Here is a 19,513-nt window from a genome sequence, read left to right as displayed (position 1 = left end):
ATTCCTGACCCAACATAGCTACACAATTTCTCTTGAAAACCTGCATTCACTATGCAATTTTGAAAAAAAAATGCCAAGACAAATGCAACTTGCCAGCACTAAGTGTTTTGTTAACTGACATAAATAACCTTCAAGAGCAGGAATAGATTTTTAAATTTTAAGAGTACTGCAAATTGGAGAAAATGACACATTTTATGTATAGGCTCCAAGTCAGCTTCATATCTATGGAAAATTTTCAAATACAAATAACACATTTTTATTGTCAGAAACAAGATAGGAAAGTATTTCTTAGTACACAGGGAAAAAAATTATGCTAACATAAAGAGAAAAATTGTTATCTTATAAAGGGCATACATTTTTGCCTACATAATTAAATTGTTGTATTAATTATTAGAAATACTCAGGTCTCAAAGTAAGCATATTTCATAATGAAGTTAATTACTTATGTCATGGAGATTGCTTGTTACCCACACATCCAAACCCTCTGTGTTCTCCTGTTTAATCACTGTTTTATTTACTTAGAGAAGTGATGAAAATATTCAGAATATTCAGAAAATATTCATGCACAAATGCAGTAGCCTCCCTTGTCTCCCCAGGTTTTCACTTATCTCCAAAATGATTAAACATAGCAGTCAAGTAAGACTCACACATCTAATCTGAACCTCTAATCTTGCAATTGTCTGCTCCAAGAAAAGGTGGAAGAGTACCAGGTTTTGAGCAAACTAACATATAAACTTGGGGATGTCTTATACATGCAGGTGCCAAATGACAGGTTTGGGAGGCCAACTACTGCAGGCTCCCCATTTTGAAGCTTTGGTTGGCAGAGACCAAACTGAGCTCTCATGGTATGAAAAATGCATCATCTATTACAATATTTACAAAGGATTTCCTGACACAGGGCTCTTTTTCCCCTTCCATAAAGCAGATGCTACTGCCTGAAAGCTGAGGCTAGTAATGGAAAAAATACTACCACCAAAATCAACCCAACACCTGAGCAAACTGGCAACACACTGCAAAGATTAGACCATCCTCATTGAAAATTCACTGTGTCTTTGAATGATAGAGATTATTTCTAACCTTTCATTAAAAGCTTTTCTGAGGCAGCATGATCACACTGTTGCTTCTTATGGGCAGCTGATACAAATTATCATCAAGGAACTATTTAAGAGGCATTGCAGCAATTTCTCTATTGAAAAGTACGACCTCTGATGACAAGTAACTGTAATTACATATTTTAGCCTGATTTCAGGGCTGAACAAAAGAGAAACTTATGATAAACTCCCACACTGCCAAACAAGCTATACAATATATCATTAGTGAAAGTAAAACTGGTACGGTTCAAGTGGGGCAAAGTCTTTGGAAAGAGTGCTGAGCTTTCTAAACAGTAGCAGCTTGTGTTCTTTGTGCCTTGTGTCTAATCAGTAATTTGTGGGCTTGGTGTTTTCCTGACAGCTGGTATATGGACACAAGATCAAAAACTGTAGGTGTAGACAACATAAGATTTAGAAATGAGATTCCAGCAAAACCACCTCTGCAAAAGAGAATTAAAGCTTATAATGCAGTTTGTTTGGAAGGCAAATCCTGCTGGATCGGCATGAATTTATTAAATTCATACTACAGAATATATATATCCCTTATCATTCCTTATTTACGTATTTCCAAATTAAATATCCTCTTCCAAGTGTACAAAGAATCCCTGTCATCAAACAAATTTCCTTTTACGCTGCTTGGGAAAAAAAAAAAAAAAAAAAAAGAAAGAAGGAAAAAACCAGAGGACTATAGCAGACCATAGCAGACCATACCCAAGTTCTGCATGTGGTTCTAAGCATGGAACACAATACAACAGCAACCAAAGAAAGCAATAATAGCAATAATGATGTCCAGTCCACAGGATCTAAAGGAAAAGTTTTGAAGTTACACATCTTCTGCTCAATAATCAGAGTAGTTAGGTAGAAGTTGCAAAGTTTAGAACTGGGGAACAGAAGCCTGCTGAGATTGTTGTGATGGTTCTCTTCATTGCAAAATGTCAACAGAGCTGTTTTCAACCAAACATCTGGCAATGCACTCTCACCTGAGCTCATGGATTGCAATATAATAAGAACAGTTAATCCACCCAGCTTTGTTCCTGTACCAGCACTTTGCTTCAGTATCCTAGAGTAACAGTTCAGATGTCACCACACTTCTCCCACCAACCCCTCCACAAGTTTCTGGACCAGTATCAGTAGCAGTTTTTGATCTCAACTTTTTTATTTAATTCTAGAAGTTCAATAAACACTGCAAACCCTCAAAAGATTCTAAGACTTTCTGTCCTCTATTGGTAACTCCTCAGAATCTCAGTCTCATTGTTCTGTATTTTCCTATAGTGTTAGGCTCAGTGTGTGTGTTATCATGTGGAAGTACTTGAGAACATTAACCTCATTAGGAGAAAAAAAAAATATTTAAACCAGACCCACCAGAAGAACATTTGTGCTTGTCACACACCACTCAAGTTCCCATCCTCCATGAGCACAAGAGGACAGACAGACAGTTGATAGCAAATGGCAAGTCAGCCAGACAGACAGCTCATGGAGTGCTGAACACAGCACAGCTCACTTAGTCTCAAGCCTTGCCCAACAATGAACTTCTCCTAAGTTTTCCATACAATACAAATGTACAAGTGGTTTATAATTTTGTTTCTTAAGGTCTGGATTTTAGGAATATGAGCAATCCTACATCTGCAGGAGGCACATGTGGATTACAGATATACAAACTACATATACATAATATACATACATATAAATTTTCAATAAGAAAGTGTAAAAGAAAGATTATCCCCCAGATCTACAATAACCATAACCTGGACCTGCACTGATTCTGAGTAATACAAGTTTGCTCATGAATGTTTAGAGGCATTTGAGATACATCATTGCTAATGTAACTGAATTTTCAATCTTTCAATATGCATTACTATAAACACTTATCAGCAATAAATTCAGTATTATAACAAAGGTTTTCATATCTACAATATTAAATTAAATTTTGGCTTGTAACAAAAACATGTACTGTCTTAGTATCCTGCCCCTATGTTTTGTTAAGCAAGACGAAATTAAGAGTTCCGTGCCAAATACTATAAAACTCATGTAGAAACCATTTCTTTTACAAATAATACCAGCTATTAAATTTTTTTTTTCATCTTCAATTACAACATTGAAAATGAATGATTGCAATAATAACACGGATTTTTCTCTGCTCTATTAGATACTGGTACAACTACTCCTTTATGAAACCTTGCTTAATATTATTGATAACAAATTATAATAAAGTTTCCCAAGTACTAAGCAGATACATGGAATCAATAGAACAGAGCAACCCTGACTGTGGTATTCATCAATTTAATCAGCCTTTTGCTGCTGTATTTTATGAATCTAAATTTCTCCATTTATTTCTTCTTTATTTAGAATTGTTAATCTTCATAAACCTTTCTCAATAGGCTGAAGAGAAAACCTAAGTCATTTACTTGTTTAAGGACCTTCCCATTCACTTCCATCAGAAGTCTAGAATCCCATTCACCCTTGTAACCTTTAAATTGCATTTCTCCCATACCACACAACCTGACAAATGTCAGTCTTGGCTCAAGATGAAAGCAGAGATTAAAGCACAGGTGAAATATTTTGACAGGTCTGGCTATGAAGGTCTGCAGGGTATCTACCTCACTGGAGACAGCACTGTTAGGGTACCAAATACTAAGCTGCATCCATGCTTCCCATAAAAGTGTTTTGAGGCTAGCACAGAGTCTGGTGGACTTAAAAAACAAACTTTCATCTGATTCTGGCTGGCAATTGCATATTCCCCCACTGAGAATTCAGTCGAGCCCTGGACTGGAAGGGTGCAGTTTTAAAGTTATAAGTCTGTTCTTCCAACACTGATAGGGAAATGTGTTCATTACATCATCCCCAAATTTTCTTTATCCTTTGCCACTGAAGCTGCTGTTGCCCCTAAAGCCAAGTTCACAGTCATAAATAAGAAATACAGATTCTATGCCTAATATTTGTATTCAGGCTTATCACATCCACATGCCCTATAATGAAACACTGCAAAATGGCCATGAAAAGATTACCAGAAATCAGAGAAATGCACAGAGCTCTGCACTTTTACTTGGCCCCAAATCTTCTTAAATACATCTTGTGCTTCTTTTCTAAAGTCCTTTTGTGTATTTTGGGATGCAAATACCTAAATGAAGGTTTTGGTTTTAATGCTACCTCTATCCAACACCTATAAAGAGTCAGTACCTGTGACTTTCTGGAGAATATTTATATGAATTCTACACTGCTAACAGGAGCACAATAATATTTTAGACAAATATATCAGAAATTACTAAGAAAGAAATTAATAAGACAATTTATTCTGCCTTATGGCAGAAGAAGAAGATAACCTCAGACCTCAAAATCTGTTTATAGAATTTATTCAATGCAGTGGATATTCCATACATAAGACCTATTTTTCTGAGTCTCTGAATCAAAAGATTATTCTTATGCTTAAAAGATGTCAGTCCAATGATGCTATTGCAATGAAACAAATCTCCAACTAATGCCTAATATCCAAGTTTAAGTCCCCTCCTAAGCATTGTAAGAACTAACCATTCTTTTTAAGTGTGTCCCTGGATGAATGAAGACTATTTTAAACATTTACAGCGGAAGCTAAGCATCTTATGCCTGAATTTATGATTGCAAATAACTGGCAAAATAACATAACATGGAGTTGAAAGTAATTCAGGGCACCTCCTCAGTCCAATCCAAATCTTTCTTTAACTATGAACAGGTAATTAGCAAAATGCTCTGTAACATCTTAATAATTAGGTATTATTTGATCATAAGCATTCCTTATGAGCCTACAACACATTTTCTTTGCAACTTAAAACTGCCAGTAACTCTTACTGAGAAACAAATCACAATTTGATTTAGAGCTTGATTGAGCATTTAGCTACCAATCTGCAAAACAGAAAAATACTCAGTGCTCAAAAATTAGGAGCACACAACATCAGGGAAAAAGAAGAAAAAAGTAGAAGAGCAAAGAATATTTTTCACATCCAAATGGTAAGAGAGAAAATGTTGCAGAATTTTCTGTGTTTTGCTACAACCAATTGGCTCACGAAATTTTTAGAGCTACACCCTCAGAAATCACAAATATTGGCAACATGTTAGGAAGGTCTAGAAACACGTCCCTATCTATAGAAATGTGGCTGTTGTCTCCACCATTTCTAGACATCCAGTGGCTGAGACACAACTCAGAGCACTTCCTTCGGTGTTGGAGAACAGCCAATCAGCACACATGCCTGAGAAAATAAAAGACAAGAAAATACCCTAAGTCAAATTTAATTAAAATATATATGGTTTTACCCCAACTCAGTACTTTACTGGCTCTCAGTCTCATCTCTCCTTCACCCAGCACACATGTTTATTTTCTGAAACTAAGTTTGTCATTGTGAAGTTCTTCAGGAAAATATAATTAGATAATACATAATTACATTTATATAATTTTATATAATTAGATTTCTAACAACTCGTTCATGAGATAATATGGCCCTCACTCTGCAGAATCAATGCAGCTCACAAATTAGTACTGGATTTCATCTTTGCAATGCCTCAGCAAAGCAATATATACAGGCGAAGCTGAAGGAAAGTGTCACTTAAATTACTTACTGCAGCAGCACAGAAAGTCTGTAATTGATCCACAAATGAAATTGGAATCCTGAGTCAATATTCACTGTCCAAACCTCAAATAAGTGTTTCTTTCACAGTAGATAAAACAGGATTTTGGCCACTGGATCCACTTTCCACCATATCAAACTTTAAATGTATCACAATCTAGCTCCTCTTACTAGGGCATTCCTACAAGTTTGTATCACACTAAATTTGCCTTACTCTAGATATAATAACAATTTAAAATAGCAATTATTTTGGAAAACTGCTATTGATCAGTGAAATCTTTACAGATTTAAAGAATCAGAAATCTCTTTATGAGCTGTTGTCAACAAATGAGTTGTTGTCAACATGAGGTAAATTATTGCTGCTTTATAATTATTTCTGGTTTGATCAAATTTCCATTTAAATTTAGATCCATCAAGGAGGCCTGAATCCAGTTAATCCTTATCAAAATTTTCTGACATCACTAGTTAATTAACATACATAATCTATTTCCTTCAAGCATCCTGAGATTGATAAAAATTAATAAAAGCTATGCATAAAGATTTTTATCCTTCTGATTGTCAACTGAAAATTCTCATTAAAGATGCCAGAACAGAAAGAACATCAGCTTATAAACACAACTCACTCTAACAAATTACTAAACTTACTACAGAAAGAGGTAAGAAATAATAAAAATTATTTTACAGGAAATTCAGATTATCCTTAGCCCTTTAAGACACTCATAAGTCTTTAGCAGACCTAAATAAAAAATAAAAAATCTAAACCAAAACCAATTCAAAACAAAACAAGACAATATAATATATCCAGTGATAGCTCAGAATGCTTTTAAAGAATTCCTGAGTAGTTTCAATAAAAATCAAAGTTCCTCAAACTGAAGAGCTCCAACCTCTGGAAGACAGCTATAACTATCAAGGAAAATGTGAAATACTTTAGCCTTTAAAAGGTCACCCCAAATAGAAAGGTTTCCATGCATGTTTGGAGTAGCTGATATTTACAAAACCTTGGCAGAAATAGGATGGCAAAAATGGCAGGACAACTCCTAACATATTACTGTCCATTCAGAAGGACAAGCTGAAGTGGCATAGTCTTGATCAAAACATTTTCATTAAACTTTGCAGGTATTCTGGCTTATTGAACAGGGACTAATTCTCCTTGAGGGCTTCCAGTTCTAGAACACAAGAAATGTTTTCATATTCTTAGAAAACACAGAATAGCCATTAGTCTGTATACTAGGTACTTCATCTTCCCAATTACAGATGCTCTTATATATAAAAGGATGGAGCTTAAGGCTATGCAGTTTCCTCCTGCTTGACATCCCGTGGTAATTAGGTACCAGGCTGACATCGCTGTAATATTTCCTGGTAATGTGCTAATATTTGGCTCTTTAGCCTCAATGACACTCTGAAATAAATACAGTTTGAGGACTGCCAGCAAACTGCAGCATGGATCTCCTAACTGTAAACTCTGCTTTAGCAGAATTTTTGTAAGCTTCTAAGTATATTTCATAATGTGTGACAAAGTGGTGCCAGTGTTGGTTCCTAGTTATATAAACAGGACTTGGGGTTTTTTATGTCATATTTATATATGGATACATATAAAAAACTAATCAAATCCACTTTCATGCTTTGTTTTTTTCTACATTAGAAAGGAAAGCTACTGGACTTTCTGTAAAATGAAACTGATTATGTTCCTTTCCCATCTTTCTTTCAATTCTGCGTTATGCTCATTTTTAATTCTACAAGATGTTCATAAAATGGCTACTCAGTGCCTATGTCACAGCACTTATGTAAAGAAAACCCTATAAGGTTGATACTTCCTGGGGCTGCATTTGCATTTCCATGGGTACGTAAGTAGCTTGAATAACTTAAAAGTATCTCTTTTTTTCGTGTCTGATCACCGCAGCTCAATTCAGAAATTTTGAAGTGTGGGGTCATCAAGGCTTTTTAGTCCGGTGATGGATTGCTGGTGTTGATTTTGGAGAGAGGATTGTGGGTTTTTTTCCTAATAGTTCTTAGAATTATCCAATTTTGTCTGCACCATACTCTAATGTTTCGCCTAATTAAGAAGAATAGCTTTGACTTCTAGACCACTAATTCCAGCCTGGGAAACTGCAGCAGCAGCCTCAGTCACAGCAGTCAAATCACACTGCCTCCTCTTCAGACCTTCCTCACTGATCTGAATCCCATTCCTGCAGCAGTACCTTTACAGATGGGATATCTTTAGTTTTGGGTTGATGTATTTGGTAATACTGAAAGACTCATTTCTGTGTGCCAGTGGCATCAAGCATGAAGACAAAGCAGCAGGCACAAACAGCACTCCTGCAGTAAGCACAAAGATGCACTGAAGAACTCAGGATCGCTCAGCAAATAAAAAAGCTGCAATCAGCAATCAGAAATGGAGACAAAGTTTGTATGTATGAACCATTTAGACTGCACCAGGGAAGCTAAATTTCATTTATCCTATGCCCAGTGCACCGGCAAATGGTCACACTGAGACAAAAAATCATGGATTTGAATTGTTTAGCCACTCTGATTCCTGCCTGTAAAATGAAGCCTCTCAAAATTGCCATTTCTTAAAAATGCTTTTGATAAACAAATCCCTCACTTGTCTCAAGATTTCTTTCCATGTGACAATGAGTGTTATTCAAATAGACACAAATGGATGTTATTGCCTTGACAGAGAGTGTGGAAAGAGCACAGAGAACATGATAAGACATTGTCAGTGATGCAACAACTTTCCACTGCAAAAGCAAGCAGCAAAGAAGTGTTTGCAGGTGGCCAGACAATGTGATCCTGCAGAGGCACAATCAGACCCCATTAATCCATGTGGTTCAGGTACACGCGCTTTGCATCCACTCACAGGGTTTGTGCAAACTTACGTAATTCCAGCACCTCAGAACAAAACTTTGCTTCAGTTTCAGGGAAGTAAGCAAGAGAAATTAAAGGGAGATAAAAGCTATTCAAATCAATCAATAGTTTTAAACAAGCTCTTTAGTAAAATAGAGGATATTTTAAAACACTAAGAAAGATAAAAAATAACTTTCCTTTCTATGCATATTATAGAAACATTGTTTGATTTTAACAAATTATACATGGAAATTTCCAAGTTTTATTTAAGAGATTTTACTAGGTTCCTAATCTGAGGGAAGACATTTGAATAAATACCAACATGAAGACCCAAGTTTTACATTTCCCAGCTATAGATACTTTTCATTCCTCAAAAAATAAGTTTCTCAATTTTGAACATAGTGTGCTATTTAAACTAATATCTAATTCAGCAAAAATATTTTTTCTTAAATGGGAAATTAGTCCCCCTTTTTTAAATGTTCAAAATTTAACTTTTTTTCATCTATTTATTCAAGTATGAGCATTCTGCTCTGAGTAAAAAAAAAAAAACCAAAGAGAATAGAAAACACTGAATTAAAAACAAAGAAAATTTTTAAAAAAAATTAAAATGAGAATAGAAATCAAAAGCAATTAAGCAATTGACTATGTTCCATTGTCATGTCACCTACACATTAAAAAAAATCAGATTTCTACTATGCCAGAAAAGTGAAGACATCAAACCAAGAAAAGGCTTTGGGAAATCTGTAGAAGAAATGTAAACAATACTCCCTAAAAGAGAAAACCTACCAAACAGGAACAGATATTGTGGCTTCTTTTCTCTAATTCAAAGATGAAAAGTTTGCTTCCTAAAGACCTCCCATGAGATAAGAGAAATATAAACATGGCAGAATTCTGCAGCTCTAAAAGAGGAGAATAAGCTGTAGAGCTAAAATTAAAGGAAGATCAAAGAAACAAAATTATTGATGCTATATGTGTGCATAATGGGTTCCTATAGAAAATACTTTTTCTTTTCCCATCGTTTGGGACCTGCTGTGATCCTCAGAATATTTTAGAGTTATCCATGTAAAAATGCAACCACATACATAGCTGAATGCTTTCCACTGTTACTCAGTAAAACACCTGGAATGCACAAAATGAACTTTAGCAAATTTCCTCCTTTTTAACTATTATATTGGCACATTTAGAAATGACAGAAGGATTATGAAGCAAATAATGGTCCAGTGCTCCATTTTCTTCAAAAACATCTTGTCTACCCACAGGGCTTGATTATTTACTGCATTTAATTTCTCATTACTGGCAGTTGCTGGATCAAGAATTGAAGCACTTTGTCTGACCAGTTCATAATGCTACACTATTTAAAAGTTTGGGAGAGTTTCAGACTGAAACAGACACAATAGGCAACAACAACAGGAAAAAAACATAGTCAGAGCAACAACAATATACATTTCATGTTATTTCCTTAGGAATACTTGATCAGAGGAAAAAGAACAAAGGAAAAAAACAAGAGGGAAAAAAAAACAAGGGGAAAAAAAACCAAAAACAAAAACCCCTCAGAGCTACAGAGTTGTTTTTACTTAAATGAAAATGGACATTAAATATTTGGTTCAGTCGTGTTTTTTCATGGTTTTATCATCACATCTCATGACTTTTCAGAGTAGTAAACAATCATTTTCCCATAGGAAGCAGTAATTTTCATGGTGTTTTGACATTAAGATATAACATTTAAGATATATTAATGTTCCCAATAGGCATAATTAGAGCAAAAAAATGCACTAAAGTGAATAACCAGATAGCATTTGTGCGTTGATATTTGAAGAAATAAAGTCCTAACCACAAGAGTATAACCAATCTTGAAAAGAATTAAAGGGAAAAATCCCAGGCAAACTCTTAGCAGAAATTACTTGGGTCTTATGACTGGAAGTACATAACTTAACCTAGACCCCAGATAAAGTGTTCAAATTTCCTCATGACATACCAGAAGTTAAATAATTTACTAAAAACCTGACTTGCTGAATTAATGAATATATTGGTGAGAAATAAAACTCATTGATATTAGGAGGAGAATATAACAGAGACATGGGATAAATGTTGAGTAGACAAAGGGTTTAACTCACCAGTTCAGAAGTTCACCTCTAAGTCCTGTGATCTCACCTGATGCAATAACTGGTGTCAACTTTGCCAACACATGATTACATTTTTATCTCTTGAAGCTGCTCTACTGCATAAAGAGCATATGGGTATTTGACCTGAGGAAAAATAAAGGCAAAAATAAAATAAAAAATCAAAGTTTGATGGAAGATTCTCTAAATTAAATTATTCTATGAGTCAGTAAAAGGTCAGTCCTGTTGTGATTAATTAGAATCATGACATAATTACCCTTACAGAATCAGACCATCTGTTCATAAGAGTCCGTAAAGCTATTCCAAAGAAACACTCTTTTCAATCCTTCTACTTCTCACTAGTCTGGGTTTAATTCTAGCAGAGTGTCTCCACTCTAGTTCACTCTATCAGTGCATGGGGGGCTTTGCCAAGCAGGGGGGACCCCAAGGGGAGGTCAGGGCTCCAGCAGGAGCCCCCAGTTCTGAGGGCAGCAGGGGATGGACCTGGACAGGACAGGAGCAGCAGCAGCCAAGGTCCCACATGGGCTCTGGGGCAGAGCCTGCTGAGGAGCAGCTGGGGGAGCTGGGGGGCTCATCCTGAATAGAAAGAGGCTCAGGGGGATGTTATCACTCTCTAGAACTCCTTGAAAGGAGGTTGTAAGTGGGTGGGGGTGAGACTCTTCTCCCAAACAATAGAACCTGCAGAAACGTTCTCAAGTTGTGCCAGGGGAGGTTCAGGCTGAATATTAGAAAACATTCTTCCACTGAAAGGGTTGTCAAGCAATGGAATAGGATGTCCAAGGAAGTGGTTGAGTCACTATCCCTGGAGATACTTAAAAGATGTGTAGATGTGGTGCTTGTGGTTTGGTGGTAGAGCTGGCAGTGCTGGTTAACAGTTGGACTCGATCTTAAAGGTCTTTTCCAGTTTGAACAGTTCTATGAAATACAAGCACATAGTCAAATTAAAATGTCACCAGCATATTAAAAGACTGAATAAAACACAAAAAGAAAATTAAACCTGCAGTTCACTTGGTCAAATTAAACAGCAAAACAAAAAATGGACAACAGTTATAAATAAATCTACAAAACAAAAAATGGACAACAGCTATAAATAAAGCTACAAAATTATTAATCTGCATTGCTCTGAGTTACAATATCATATTTCTGTAGTCTGACATCCTCTACATTTTTCAAAGTTTAAGTCAAAGATGTTTTAAAGTTCCTTTTTCATCTGTAATACCATATGCTAATATGTTAATATATTTTTGCTAAACCGAGATTTAGTAAAATGATTTATGATGGTGAACACTTATAACTCTATTTTGATGAATCATTATGTAATTCCCCAAGACAGCTTTATTTATAATACAGGTCAGTTATGACAGGTTTTTTCATATTGACTCTTTCTACTGGGTATGACAAGCAAGCAGAAGCAAGTGGTTTCAGTAAGATTCATTTAGCACAGATTTCCATTGTGCTGAATATGATGTTGCTAAAAAAAGATCATTAAGAGGTGGGGTTTTTCTTAAATATTGTACAATAAGCTACTAACTCACTGCAACAACTTTATAAAGAAATTTTTGTTTACTTTCTTACTCTATACAATTCACATTTATCTAGGCTGGGGAGAAATCTTTAAGGTGTTGTCTGATTTGAAGGATATAGTTTAAAGATACCCACTTCTTTTTTCCCCTGTTCTCGTGTCTTACGATGCTAAATTTGTCATTTTACAGCCCCTGAATTTCCATATTTCTGCTTCTAAAACAGCTCACACTAAAAGCAAGTTTAACTATTTAATGCATCTTTTGGACAAACTATCCATGTCTAATGATCACCAAATTTACCATGATTCTTATGCTCCAAAATTTTTCCTCCCTCTCCAAGGGAAGTTAAAGCTTAACAGCTAAGATTTTTTCACATTGGAAATCCGCATGGATGAGAGTTGCACACCTACAACATATCTCCTTTTATAAGGATTAAAAAGGAGAAAATCCTATTTTCAGGTTTCCTATAGCCAGAAATGTCGTTGATGATTGTCATTGATGTTATTTCTACCTTCCCATTCTTCTTCCAGTTATTTCAATAGATATGCTCTGCACCACCAATGTCACCAGTGATCATCTAATTAATTTCCAAGCATTTTGGGTACAGCAGAGGAAACTAAAACTACTCAGAGAAGTGGCTGTTAAAGCCATCAGGATGTGTAGTTTTCTTCATCTGAATTTAAGCACCTGCCACACATCAGTTTGCCTAAAAGCAGTTAGAAAAGCTTTTATTTCATCTAAAATTTTCAAGCAGCATTAATATTGTGTTGGAGGAGTCCTTCTCCCTCCCCCCTTAGGACATGAATACTGGTTGCTTGTAGACCAAGATTTAATGATTCCTAAATACTTTCAGATACTGAGTACTTTTCAAGAGAACTGCTTCACATTGTTTTCATCTTGGAATCTGTACCACAGAAGGAGAAGGAAATTAAATTTTGCAGCTGCACAGAGTATTTGTGTTAGTTATGAAGAGTCTGAGAAAATAAAATAGCACTTCAATTACATAAAAATAATTTTCAAGATAAGAAAATGTCACAGTAAAAACAGACAAGACACCTTTTCTTCATGCAGCAATAGCCTATCTTTACTGTTCACAACTCACATTTACGTGGTTTTCTAAAAGCATCATGTTTAATTTGAATTGGTTAGTAACTTGTTGCTACCCAGTTCATTGGTCAGTAATTGCTAGTGTGCATGCTTGCCAAAACTTTCTTCCCTAAAGATGTTTACATTCTTTTTTCATGGGTACAGGATGGCTCTCACAGGTACAGAATCTTTTTCTCACAAGCACTTGTCAGGACAGCTGTTAGCCATACTTAGCCAAAGAAGCAGGCCTGAGGCCTGATTTTACAAGGGTAACAAGGCTCTTATTTTATAAGGTTTTACCTATATGCAACAAGAAAGGCCTTGTCCCACTACTTTCTCCATCTTTTGTAGAACTTCCTGAACTTCATAGATGACAACACTAAGAAGCAATACAATAAGCTGCCTACAGTAACTTTGCAGGAGAGCAAAGAGTTGTTCTGTCCAGCCCCTGAGGACCAGAGCACAGCAGTTGTTTCAGCAGCTTGTATTTAATATCCCTGCTTTATGTACACCAAAGGGAAAGTCGTGTGCAACCAAGGTCAAATTGAAACACTAATCTTAGAGAAATTAGGACTTTACTTAGAAGAAAATGGGCTTGAGAGAGTTACCTGAAACTTCAATAATTGATTGCCTGTCAGTTTATGTTTGCTTAGCTGTGCTTCCAATGGGAAAGGATGAAACTAGTAGTTAGGTCCAAAGAACACAAACAATTGCAACCAGAAACTCATTCTTTCAAAACTGGAGTTGCCCCAAAAGCCATTTGTATTGTCATTAATAGAAAAGGTCAGGGTGAGGAAGAGTCGCCGTACTTCCTCCTTTTAAGACCCCTCCCCACAAAAATGACCCCAGACTTAATTCAAGAAGCCAACCACGCTGCTTAATAGCCATTCAAGCTAATTACCATAGAAAGCAGGGATGGGAGGGGCTGGTATTATGAATATGTATTTGTTTGAACCTTTTGTCAATAAATAGACCACCTGTGATTTTGCAGTGTGCATTAGGGGGCTACCCCACGCTGCTGCCCAGTGCTGAATAAACATACACTTTGTAACTTTAAATTGTTAGAGGGTCTTTTGTCCGTCACAGCTGAGTATTGGTGTTAGACCAATACTCATATTTTGGTAAATCAAGATTTGAAACACCACTACTGAAAAGCATTTGGAAATACAGTAATTTCACGAATACAAGCCGCAGCAATTTGACAAAAATTTTGGTGGAAACCCGGAAGTGCGGCTAATAGTCGGGGGCGGCTAATATGTGAATAATTTTCTGACATTTACAACCCCAGACATGCCAGCCAGGGCGCCGAGCCAAGCACCTGCCAGTAAAAGCCGGCATTCGGTGATTGTTACAGTGCTACTGTGTTGCCCTGGCTCCCTGCAGGCAGCACGGGGGGCGGGGAGAGAGGCGGGAGAGCTCTCTTTCCTCCTCTGCCGCGGTTCGGGGAGGACGGGGGGGGGGGGGGGGGGGCGCCGCCATTGCTGCGGCCCGGGGACGACGGGGAGGGGGAGTGCCGCCATTGCCGCGGTTCCGTTCGGGGCGGGGGGGGGGGGAAGTGCACGCAGCCATTGCCGCGGTTCGGGGAGGAGGCGGGGTGCTTTGTCCGCGGTCAGCGCCACGGGTACGGGAAAGCTCCATCCCCACCCGCCGCCGCTGCCGTAGGAGCGGGGGAAGCTCTGTCCCTGCCTGCCACCGCGGGGCAGCGCCGACCCGGGGTGACCAAGCCCAGTGGCAGCGGCGGTCGGCCCCGAGCGGCAGCACCGGGCTGGGTCACCTGGCCCCGTCAGCGGCCCCTAGCGGGCCGAGCCTGCACAGCCTTAGCTCAGCCAGTAAACCCCGCCCTCCCGCCGTTCTGTTACTAATTGCACGCGGGTCCTCGCTGCGAACGACAGAGCGGCTTATATTCGTGTGCGGCTTATCTATGGACAAAAACCGAAATATTTACCAACACCCAGAGATGCGGCTTATACTCAGTGCGGCTTGTATTCGTGAATTTACTGTAATCAGAAACTGTATCAGACCTTGGTCCAAAACTGCTCCAGTGCTGCACTGATATTATCCAAAGCCTCCTGCTCAGTGTGGCTCCATTTCCCATTCCCCCAGCACTGCCCCTTGTCACACAGCGAGCACAGCTGCAGTGGGATGGAAACCACACCACTGCAGGAGCAGCAGCTCTCACTTCACTGATGGTCTTCTTCTCAGAATATATTCTTTTTCCATTAACATAGCTGCCATTTTGGAGTTCTAATCAAGCAAACACAGTCTAGTATAACAGGGTTTTTTCAATTATTTTTTCTTGAATAAATTTTCAAGTCCACAAAACAGCACAGCAACAACTACACAGCAACAATCTCCAAAAGAAGTACAAGGGCAGGATGTTCATTTTCAATACTGTAAAATATCATACTCCTCTTGGTGAATGGTCATGTAGCTCAAAAAAAATTAAGATATCACAGAGGCTGGGAGGATTTTTTTTGAATGCTATTTCCCCCTTTCCCCATTGTACAAACATTCTAAATCTAGACAGCTAAAAGCAATTTTAGTTGACTAAACACAGAAGCTGCAAACTCAAACTGCAGTGGCTATCTCACTGCTTCCTGTGTTGCAATTTCATTTTCACATAGACAGATAGAACGTTTATCATACTGCCACTTACTATTAAAATAAAATAAAGGGGAAGACATGTCCATTCCAGAGGGGAAAAAAAACTAACATCAAAGATAAAATAGCACATATATGTAAGTTCTGAATATCTAGACTAATTGCAAGACAGAAACAGTGATTTACATGCAGGATTGCAACAAGAATTTGTTGACTTGAGTTACAGCTACTTATTTCATCCAGTGATACCAGAGCAATGTCAGTTTTGGTTTCAAAGGGACTGCATTTTTAGGGGAAAAATGGAAACAAAATTGTAATTTCTATTCTTTTGGACTGTGACATCCCTGCTGAAAGGCTGATCCCAGAGCTCCCCAGCAGGGTTGTGCTCCCCATCTCCAGAGCAACACCTGTGCCCAGCCCTGCCTTCAGCTGCCTGCCCTGCGAGAGCTGCACAGAATTCACAGAACTCACACAGAACTCACACAGAGCTCACACAGAACTCACAGAACTCACACAGAACTCACACAGAACTCACAGAACTCACACAGAACTCACACAGAGCTCACACAGAACTCACAGAACTCACACAGAACTCACACACAACTCACACACAACTCACACAGAGCTCACACAGAACTCACACAGAACACGCAGAACTCACACAGAACTCACAGAACTCACACAGAGCCCACACAGAACTCACACAGAACTCACGGAACTCACAGAACTCACACAGAACTCACAGAACTCACAGAACTCACAGAACTCACACAGAACTCACACAGAACTCACACAGAACTCACACAGAACTCACAGAACTCGCACCCCTGGCTTGGCAGCATCTGCTCAGCATCATTCAGGTTCCAACTCCTCACCACTTCTTCCTCCCTGCCATCCAAACCCTCCCTTCACCCTAAAACCTCTAAGTGAGTAATAATTCAATGACTATTGTCTTTCCAGCTCTTATTGGCTGGAAAAAATTCTTCAACTCCCCTCCCCCTTCCTCCCCTGTCCCACCCTGAATACTGGGAGTTAGTCTGCCAGTAGTCTTAAAGGATAACCCCAAAGAAATGAAACTCAACCTCCCAAGGCCCCTCAGGACTTGCTTAATTCCCTCCTCTTCCACCAGACCAATCTATTTCCCAGCCTTACCCTCTCTTTTCTGTACATAATGCAGGCAGGTACTTCATTCATCCCAGCTTACACACTCTTAGCTTCAAATGTAAACGCTTCCCTGATGCAATCTTCCGAGAAGTTTGATGTTTACATGCAGATTTTCACTCTTGCCACTGAAAAGTTTCCACATGCCCTTAGAGGTAACAAATGATGTCCTGGACCTGCAGCTCAATGGGAGCACGAACTGCCTGGTGGGAGTAAAAGGTCCATTATATCCAGTGCCCCACACAAAGAGATTTGTGTGCAGTTAAAAGAGCTTTTTCCAAGAAGCAGCTAGATATAAGCACAAATTAAAATTCCACATTGAAAGGCACATACATGACTCTTAAATACTTAAGAAAAGCAGAAAGGTCTTTTGTGATGATGCAGTCATTGAAAAGATTAATACATATGCACATCTACATTTCACTGATATTACTATTCAGTGTTCATAAAACCCATTTTAATTTTAAAAAAATCCCCACATGCCTATGACAAAATTCAGGACAAAACATATTTCTCTTCCAGAGAGTTTGGAAGCTACAAGCAATTGTTCTGTTTATGTAAATCATGAACTTGAATCCACATTTCTAACACTTCTGAACTTTAAGAATAAGCATCCAGATTTCAAAGGAAAAACTCACATCTTGGGATGAATTTGGAGCTTAGTTCTCATTTCCATGGTTTTCAAGAACATGAAATTTTGGGAATTAAACACAGGCTTTTAGATAATAATCTTGATTTAGCTCTGCAAAAGATAGATGAAGCAAGAAAACATGACAGCTGCATTCCTGTTTGGTTTATGAAATAAGAAAAATGTTACCAGCAAAGGATACACAAGACTTAATGTTACATAAGCAAATAAAAATGTGTATATGTGTCAGTCAGCTGTCAAACGACATATACCCACATTAAGAACACAGGAAGAGAGGAGCAGCATCACATAATAAAACCTCTATAATCCTTCACATTTCATTCCATGGCCCAATGATTATGGGACTGGAGTGTCTCAGAATGAAGAGATTAAAGCCTATTCTTGCTTTTCCTTCAGTCTACTGAGTAATCTTTGGCAAACCATTTGATTTTCTACATGTCAGCATCCCAACATGACAAATTGCTGTAACAACATTTAATTCCTTTATAAATCACCTTGACATCCAGTGATGAATACAGCTTTATTGCAAAAATTAAAAAAAATTAAACAGTTCTGAGCCATTTAGTAATACGTTTAATAAGACTTGTAAAGGTACAAGAGCTTGATTTTTGTCAGCTTAAAAAGGAATGAGCTTAGAAGTTCAGATGGATATTCTTACATTACAAGTTAGATATTCCATTTCTGCAATGGTTCCAACTTTTCCAGAACGTAAGACAATTACCAAAAGACCTTTCTGTTTTTTTTCCAATGGTGTGATCTGAAAAATATTTATAAAATATTCTCATATAATATGTTTCAGGAACATCCCCTTAGTCCAAACTAAGCAACTTCCAGAAAATAACTAAGGGTGGGGGGGATAGCTATGGATCACTACCTATTTATGATAATTTTGTTTCTCTTTCATTTTAAGTCAGGAAGATTAGGCCATTCTTCCAGCATTGCATTTATAAGTAGGCTATTATAGGTTTTTTACAAAATTTTTAGTTTACATGGAAATAACTGGATCTGAGTTTTGTCTGATAAGATTTTTAAATTCTCATTTACATGGCACACATACCTTCTAAAGAAACTGGAATGTTGAAAACCCACCCTTACCAAAATTCTATCCCACAGAACAAGCCAAATATCTCATCTCTGCTCCTAGAATTCCTATTTTGTTTTAAGGACCTGGATTCAAGACCCTCTCTTCTCTTCCAAAAATAACCTTTACATGATTAATGTAAAAACATTCCTTTTCTCTCAGACAATGTTTTTTGCCTTCTCTGTTGAGAGTTAAACACTTCTAAATCATCACCCTCCTACTGCTTTCATCTGCAGACCACACTAAAACATGTTTCTCACAAAATTTTACATCCTCATTAAGTACTCCTGTTTAACAGAAAAGCTTTTTAAGCTTGGAGAAGCTTTTCAAAGAATCTAGCTCAAATTTTGAAGAAACTGATCAACAAAACAGAGGAAAAAATTTGAGGATGAAAGAAAAGGCTGAAGAGACCACTAGATATTTGTATTTGTTGTTAAATGCTGGTTTAATTTTGATAAAAATATTGGAGACATGGGAAGATCATTGCAAATTTTACTGCATCTCACACATTAAGATAAAGTCAGGTGTTCTTTAAATAGGCTCAATGTTTCATTAAATTTTAAAAGTTTGGTAACTGCAGCTTACCAGTTAGACATGAAATATGAAATAAAAACTTTTCACACATAAGTGACTTTTTGAAACTTTTATTGCATGAGTCTACATGAAATTGTCTTGTGCTGAACATACATCCAAAAAGGCTTAGTAATATTGCAAGGTTCTCGTTTTCCTTGTTTATACAAAATCCATGTACAACTATCAGCA

This window comes from Catharus ustulatus, chromosome 14 (genome assembly GCF_009819885.2).
Source record: "Catharus ustulatus isolate bCatUst1 chromosome 14, bCatUst1.pri.v2, whole genome shotgun sequence".
NCBI lineage: Eukaryota > Metazoa > Chordata > Aves > Passeriformes > Turdidae > Catharus > Catharus ustulatus.
This window is presented reverse-complemented; position numbering follows the sequence as displayed.